Source organism: Oncorhynchus keta, chromosome 10, assembly GCF_023373465.1.
Source record: "Oncorhynchus keta strain PuntledgeMale-10-30-2019 chromosome 10, Oket_V2, whole genome shotgun sequence".
Taxonomy (NCBI): Eukaryota; Metazoa; Chordata; class Actinopteri; order Salmoniformes; family Salmonidae; genus Oncorhynchus; species Oncorhynchus keta.
In genome coordinates this window covers 6541724-6550138 of record NC_068430.1, presented here as the reverse complement: position 1 = coordinate 6550138, position 8415 = coordinate 6541724, and the positions used below count along the sequence as shown (strand labels likewise).

At 42.3% G+C, this 8415-nt stretch overlaps 1 long non-coding RNA gene across 3 annotated transcripts; it reads right to left on the bottom strand.

Moving 5' to 3' along the window:
* Window positions 1–6336: 6336 nt before the first annotated feature.
* Window positions 6337–7617, bottom strand: LOC127932677 (uncharacterized). Of its 3 annotated transcripts, none has more exons than XR_008146338.1 (3): window positions 7235–7617; window positions 6491–6570; window positions 6337–6450 (listed from the first exon to the last, which is right to left on the bottom strand). It is a non-coding gene; the product is annotated as an uncharacterized LOC127932677 (long non-coding RNA). The 3 variants fall into 3 exon arrangements; XR_008146339.1 differs by lacking the exon at window positions 6491–6570 and adding an exon at window positions 6947–7026 and having other exon boundaries at window positions 6338–6450; window positions 7195–7617; XR_008146340.1 differs by lacking the exons at window positions 6337–6450; window positions 6491–6570 and adding exons at window positions 6657–6818; window positions 6987–7026 and having other exon boundaries at window positions 7195–7617.
* Window positions 7618–8415: the final 798 nt, after the last annotated feature.

Genomic DNA, 8415 nt, shown 5'->3' with positions numbered 1-8415 from the left:
CTCTTGTTGTAATGTGTGTTTTGTCCTAGAACTATAACCGAGAACATAGACGACACACTTCAGGCTTCACTGTTTATTCAAACTAATGTACACTACCGGTAAAAAAAAATATAGAACACCTACTCATTCATGGGTTTTTCTGTATTTTTACTATTTTCTACGTTGGAGAATAATTGTGAAGAAATCAAAATTATTAAATAACATATGGAATCATGTAGTAACCACTGAAGTGTAAAACAAATCAAAATATATTTTATATTTGAGATTCTTCAATTAGCCACCCTTTGCCTTGATGACAGCTTTGCATACTCTTGGCATTCTCTCAACCAGCTTCACCTGGAATGCTTTTTCAACAGTCTTGAAGGAGTTCCCACATATACTGAGCACTTGTTGGCTGCTTTTCCTTCACCCTGCGGTCCGTCATCTCAAACCATCTCAAATTGGTTGAGGGTCGGAGAATTGTGGAAGCCTTGTCATCTGATGCAGCACTCTGTCACTCTCCTTCTTGGTAAAATAGCCCTTACACAGCCTCGAGGTGTGTTGGGTCATTGTCTTGTTGAAAATTAAATGATAGTCCCACTAAACCCAAACCAGATGAGATGGTGTATCACTGCATGCTGTGGAAGCCATGCTGGTTAAGTGCGCCTTTAATTCTAAATAAATCACAGAAAGTGTCACCAGCAAAGCACCCCCACACCATAACACCTCCTCCTCCATGCTTCACGATGGGAAATACACATGCGGAGATCATCCGTTCACCCCCACCGCTTCTCACAATGACATGGCGGTTGGAACTAAAAATGTCCTATTTGGTCCTTTGCTCGTGTTTCTTGGCCCAAGCAAGTCTTCTCTTCTTATTGGTGTCCCTGGTTCAATTCAAGGCTGTATCACAACTGGCTGTGATTGGGAGTCCCATAAGGCGGCGCACAATTGACTCAGCGTCGTCCGGGTTAGGGTTTGGCCGGGGTCGGCCATCAATATAAACAATTTGTTCTTAACCTTAATTTAACTTAGAAAGTCCGTTTTTTTTAAAGTAATGGTTTCTTTGCAGCAATTCGACCATGAAGGCCTGATTCACACAGTCTCCTCTGAACAATTGATGTTGAGATGTGTCTGTTACTTCAACTCTGTGAAGCATTTATTTGGGTTGCAATTTCTGAGGCTGGTAACTTTTCCCTCTGCAGCAGAGGTAAGTCTGGTTCTTCCTTTCCTGTGGCGGTCCTCATGAGAGCCAGTTTCATCAGTGCTTGATGGTTTTTGCACCTGCACTTAAAGAAACTTTCAAAGTTCTTGACATTTTCCAGATTGATCGACCTTCATGTCTTAAAGTAATGATGGACTGAACTGAGCTGTTCTTGTCATAATATGGACTTGGTCTTTTACCAAATAGGGCTATCTTCTGTATACCACCCCTACCTTGTCACAACACAAGTGATTGGCTGAAATGCATTAAGAAGGAAAGAAATTACACAAATGAACTTTTAACAAGGCACACCTCTTAATTGAAATGCATTCCAGGTGACTACCTTATGAAGCTGTGGTTGAGAGAATGCCAAGAGTGTGCAAAGCTGTCATCAAGGAAAAGGGTGGCTATTTGAAGAATCTCAAATATGAAATATATTTTGATTTCTTCAACACTGTTTTGATTACTACATGATTCCATATGTGTTATTTAATAGTTATAATTTCTTCACTCTTTTACTACAATATAGAAAATAGTAAAATAAAGAAAAACCCTTGAATGAGTAGGGGTTCTAAAGCGTTTGACCGGTAGTCTATGTAAACATGTACAGTGCTTTCGGAAAGTATTCAGACTTTTTTTGTGTTTTTCTATATTTTTTGTTGTATTTTTTACCCACTTTCTAAATGATGATCATGTCTCATCGCTGAAACTCCCCAACGGGCTCGGGAATGGGAATGGGAATGGGAATGGGAACGGGAACGGGAATGGGAATGGGAACGGGGGAATGGGAACGGGAATGGGAATGGGAATGGGGGAACGGGAATGGGAATGGGAATGGGCTCGGAATGGGAATGGGAATGGGAATGGGAATGGGAACGGGAACGGGAACGGGAATGGGAATGGGAATGGGAACGGGAACGGGAATGGGAATGGGAATGGGAATGGGGGAACGGGGGAACGGGAATGGGAATGGGAACGGGAACGGGAACGGGAACGGGAACGGGAACGGGAATGGGAATGGGAATGGGAATGGGAATGGGAAGGGGCGAAGGGCGAGTCATGCATTCTCTGAAACACAACCCGTCAAGCTGCGCTCCTTAACACCCGTCCACTTAACCCGGAAGCCAGCTGCACAAAGGTGTCAGAGGAAACACCGTTCAACTGACAACCAAAGTCGTCTCTCCAGAGATGCTCGATCGGATTCCAGTCTGGGCTCTGGATGGCCCACTCAAGGACATTCAGAGACTTGTCCCGAAGGCACTCCTGCATTGTCTCTGCTGTGTGCTTAGGGTCGTTGTCCTGTTGGAAGGTGAACCTTCGCCCCAGTCTGAGGTTCTGAGCGCTCTGGAGCAGGTTTTTATCAAAGAACTCTCTGTACTTTGCTCCATTCATCTTTCCCATGCTGCTGACTAGTCTCCCAGTCCCTGCCGCTGAAAAACATCCTCACAGCGTAATGCTGCCACCACCATGCTTCATCGTAGTGATAGTACCAGGTTTTCTCCAAACGTGATGCTTGGCCTTCAGGCCAAAGAGTTCAATCTTGGTTTCATCAAACCAGAGAATCTTGTTTATCATGGGCCTTTTACTGAGTAGAGAGTGCTTCTCAAATCACCTCCACGCATTCTGTAAACAACATATTGATCTATCATTGAACCGCTTGCAATGTTATCCTCAGAAAGAATTGCACACCTGGCTCCAATACAATAAACTGATAACGCCTGCAGTATCATGATGTGTACCCGGAGAGGAATCATATAGAATAGATTATATTATATAGAAAATAACAGAACAGAAGAGAATAGAACAGCTTCACTTTTCCAAGAGGGAACTTTGGTTGGTCAATGGACTCCCAGCAGTCTCTTTATTTTAATTAGATTTTTTTTTTACCCAATTTCTTGTCTCATCGCTGCAACTCCCGTACAGACTCGGGAGAGGCGAAGGTCAAGAGCCTTGTGTCCTCCCGAAACACAACCCAACCAAGCCGCACTGCTTCTTGACCCAATGCCCGCTTAACCCGGAAGCCAGCCGCGCCAGTGTGTCGAAGGAAACAAGGTACACCTGGCGACAATGTCAGTGTGCACTGCACCTGGCCTGCCACAGGAGTCGCTAGTGCGCGATAGAACAAGGTCATCCCTGCCGGACAAACCCTCCCCTAATCCGGACGACGCTGGGCCAATTGTGCTCCGCCCCATGGGTCTCCCGGTCGCGACGGCCTGCGACAGAGCAAGCAGTCTCTTTCTGATAAACATATGCCATCTGAGTCAGTACAGGATTTTCCTGCAGAATATATTACAACAATGAAATTCATACATTTGAATGTCCCCGTATTGACCTGCAGTTGTAAGTGGCATTTATGTCTTCAGATGCAGGAACATTTCAGACCCATCATCTTCAAGTCTTCCAATTGCGCGTCGCCCCATGGACCTCCCGGGCGCGGCCAGCTGCGGACAGAGCCCGGGCTCGAACCCAGAGTCTCTGGTGGCACAGCTACTGCGCCGCCCGGGAGGCTAGTTTTAATTTTTGTAGGTCATGTCAATGGTCAAAGTTCCTGACCTTGCATAGACATATGTCTTGAAGTCATTTAGCACCACACACACACACAAATGAGTTGAGATGGATTTGTAAATGTTGTATTTAAAAGTGGACAGGATAATCATGGTAAAATGTGAGAGGTTCTCACAAGAAGTCCCAGGGAAACGGTCGAGGCGGGACGGTATTTGCCACGTCGCTCTTCAATTAGGTGTGGCAGCGTCTCTACACTTGATTTAGTTTAATCAAATATATCCGACGCATAGTTTTTGAAAAGAGGGGCAAAGTGCTGGTTTTTAAAAATTATTTTGCCTCATGATTTGTCAATTTGCACACAATTTCTCTGTCCCTCACATCGGAGCTGCAGGCTCTTTGCGTGGGAATTGCAGGTTGCATTGGCAGGGAACATGAATGTAGCACCCTATATCTCTAAACATGAATGTAGCACCCTATATCTCTAAACATGAATGTAGCAGCCTATATCTCTAAACATGAATGTAGCAGCCTATACCCCTAAACATTAATGTAGCAGCCTATACCCCTAAACATGAATGTAGCAGCCTATATCTCTAGACATTAATGTAGCAGCCTATACCCCTAAACATTAATGTAGCAGCCTATATCTCTAAACATTAATGTAGCAGCCTATATCTCTAAACATTAATGTAGCAGCCTATACCCCTAAACATGAATGTAGCTGCCTATATCTCTAAACATGAATGTAGCAGCCTATACTTCTAAACATGAATGTAGCAGCCTATACCCCTAAACATTAATGTAGCAGCCTATACCCCTAAACATTAATGTAGCAGCCTATACCCCGAGACATTAATGTAGCACCCTATATCCCTAGACATTAATGTAGCAGCCTATATCTCTAAACATTAATGTAGCAGCCTATACCCCTAAACATTAATGTAGCAGCCTATATCTCTAAACATTAATGTAGCAGCCTATACCCCTAAACATGAATGTAGCTGCCTATATCTCTAAACATGAATGTAGCAGCCTATACCTCTAAACATGAATGTAGCAGCCTATACCCCTAAACATTAATGTAGCAGCCTATACCCCTAAACATTAATGTAGCAGCCTATACCCCGAGACATTAATGTAGCACCCTATATCCCTAGACATTAATGTAGCAGCCTATATCTCTAAACATTAATGTAGCAGCCTATACCCCGAGACATTAATGTAGCACCCTATATCCCTAGACATTAATGTAGCAGCCTATACCCCGAGACATTAATATAGCACCCTATATCCCTAAACATGAATGTAGCAGCCTATATCTCTAAACATGAATGTAGCAGCCTATACCCCTAAACATTAATGTAGCAGCCTATACCCCTAAACATTAATGTAGCAGCCTATATCTCTAAACATTAATGTAGCAGCCTATACCCCGAGACATTAATGTAGCAGCCTATATCTCTAGACATTAATGTAGCAGCCTATACCCCTAGACATTAATGTAGCAGCCTATATCTCTAAACATGAATGTAGCAGCCTATACCCGAGACATTAATGTAGCACCCTATATCTCTAGACATTAATGTAGCAGCCTATATCTCTAAACATGAATGTAGCAGCCTATATCTCTAAACATGAATGTAGCAGCCTATATATCTAAACATTAATGTAGCAGCCTATATCTCTAGACATTAATGTAGCAGCCTATATCTCTAAACATGAATGTAGCAGCCTATATCTCTAAACATGAATGTAGCAGCCTATATATCTAAACATTAATGTAGCAGCCTATATCTCTAGACATTAATGTAGCAGCCTATATCTCTAAACATGAATGTAGCAGCCTATATCTCTAAACATGAATGTAGCAGCCTATATATCTAAACATTAATGTAGCAGCCTATATCTCTAGACATTAATGTAGCAGCCTATATCTCTAAACATGAATGTAGCAGCCTATATCTCTAAACATGAATGTAGCAGCCTATATATCTAAACATTAATGTAGCAGCCTATATATACCCTTATCTATAATATGCATGCATTAATATAGCAAGAATCTCCCTCCCATTCAAACCAATTGATGAAATCTTCGCTTTATGTTTGAATAATGTATATTTATTTAAATAAAGTATTTTGGCCATGGGGTCGTTCCTTTTTCAATTAGGTCAGCTTTAAAGAATTGCTATCTCATACAGTGAAACTGACTATGGGGAGCCCTATATTCACTGGGGATTTCATGGATCTTCCTCAGGAGTGAAAGACCAGAAAACAATGAAAGAAGAGGGTTTTAACAGTACACACATCCGAAGTTATAACAGTAGGCTTTATTAAATAATGTCCTTTGGGAGCAGTGAGTGGACATTCATTTATTTCTACTGAAAGAGGAGAAAAGCAATAACGTTGACTTCAGTGTAGCACAGCATGTAGGTACCTAGACATTAATGTAGCAGTGTGGCACAGCATCTAGGTACCTAGACATTAATGTAGCAGTGTGGCACAGCATGTAGGTACCTAGACATTAATGTAGCAGTGTAGCATAGCATGTAGGTACCTAGACATTAATGTAGCAGTGTAGCATAGCATCTAGGTACCTAGACATTAATATAGCAGTGTAGCATAGCATCTAGGTACCGACACATTAATGTAGCAGTGTAGCACAGCATCTAGGTATACCCCTAGACATTAATGTAGCAGTGTAGCACAGCATCTAGGTATACCCCTAGACATTAATGTAGCAGTGTAGCATAGCATCTAGGTACCTAGACATTAATGTAGCAGTGTAGCATGGCATCTAGGTACCTAGACATTAATGTAGCAGTGTAGCATAGCATGTAGGTACCTAGACATTAATGTAGCAGTGTAGCATAGCATCTAGGTACCTAGACATTAATGTAGCAGTGTAGCATAGCATCTAGGTACCTAGACATTAATGTAGCAGTATAGCGCAGCATCAAGGTTCCTAGACATTAATGTAGCAGTGTAGCACAGCATCTAGGTATACCCCTAGACATTAATGTAGCAGTGTAGCACAGCATCTAGGTATACCCCTAGACATTAATGTAGCAGTGTAGCATAGCATCTAGGTACCTAGACATTAATGTAGCAGTGTAGCATAGCATGTAGGTACCTAGACATTAATGTAGCAGTGTAGCACAGCATCTAGGTATACCCCTAGACATTAATGTAGCAGTGTAGCACAGCATCTAGGTATACCCCGAGACATTAATGTAGCAGTGTAGCATAGCATGTAGGTACCTAGACATTAATGTAGCAGTGTAGCATAGCATCTAGGTACCTAGACATTAATGTAGCAGTGTAGCATAGCATGTAGGTACCTAGACATTAATGTAGCAGTGTAGCACAGCATCTAGGTATACCCCTAGACATTAATGTAGCAGTGTAGCACAGCATCTAGGTATACCCCGAGACATTAATGTAGCAGTGTAGCATAGCATGTAGGTACCTAGACATTAATGTAGCAGTGTAGCATAGCATCTAGGTACCTAGACATTAATGTAGCAGTGTAGCATAGCATCTAGGTACCTAGACATTAATGTAGCAGTGTAGCGCAGCATGTAGGTACCTAGACATTAATGTAGCAGTGTATCGTAGCATGTAGGTACCTAGACATTAATGTAGCAGTGTAGCGCAGCATCTAGGTATACCCCTAGACTTTAATGTAGCAGTGTTGCGCAGCATCTAGGTATACCCCTAGACTTTAATGTAGCAGTGTAGCACAGCATCTAGGTATACCCCTAGATATTAATGTAGATATCAATACCCATAGCATCTAGGTATACCCCTAGACATGAATGTTGCAGTGTAGCATAGCATCTAGGTACCTAGACATTAATGTAGCAGTGTAGCACAGCATCTAGGTATACCCCTAGACATTAATGTAGCTGCCTATACCCATAGCATCTAGGTAAACCCCTAGACATTAATGTATATATCTATACACAGCAGCATCTAGGTATACCCCTAGACATTAATGTAGCAGTGTAGCACTGCATCGAGGTACCTAGACATCATGTAGCAGTGTAGCACAGCATCTAGGTACCTAGACATTAATGTAGCAGTGTCGCATAGCATCTAGGTACCTAGACATCATGTAGCAGTGTAGCACAGCATCTAGGTACCTAGACATTAATGTAGCAGTGTAGCATAGCATGTAGGTACCTAGACATTAATGTTGCAGTGTAGCGCAGCATGTAGGTACCTACACATTAATGTAGCAGTGTAGCACAGCATCTAGGTACCTAGACATTAATGTAGCAGTGTAGCACAGCATCTAGGTATACCCCTATACATTAATGTAGCAGTGTAGCACAGCATCTAGGTACCTCGACATTAATGTAGCAGTGTAGCACAGCATCTAGGTATACCCCTAGACATTAATGTAGCAGTGTTGCACAGCATCTAGGTATACCCCTAGACATTAACGTAGCTGCCTATACCCATAGCATCTATGTATACCCCTAGATATTAATGTAGATATCAATACCCATAGCATCTAGGTATACCCCTAGACTTTAATGTAGCAGTGTAGCATAGCATCTAGGTACCTAGACATTAATGTAGCAGTGTAGCACAGCATCTAGGTATACCCCTAGACATTAACGTAGCTGCCTATACCCACAGCATCTAGGTATACCCCTAGACATTAATGTAGATATCAATACCCATAGCATCTAGGTATACCCCTAGACATTAATGTAGCAGTG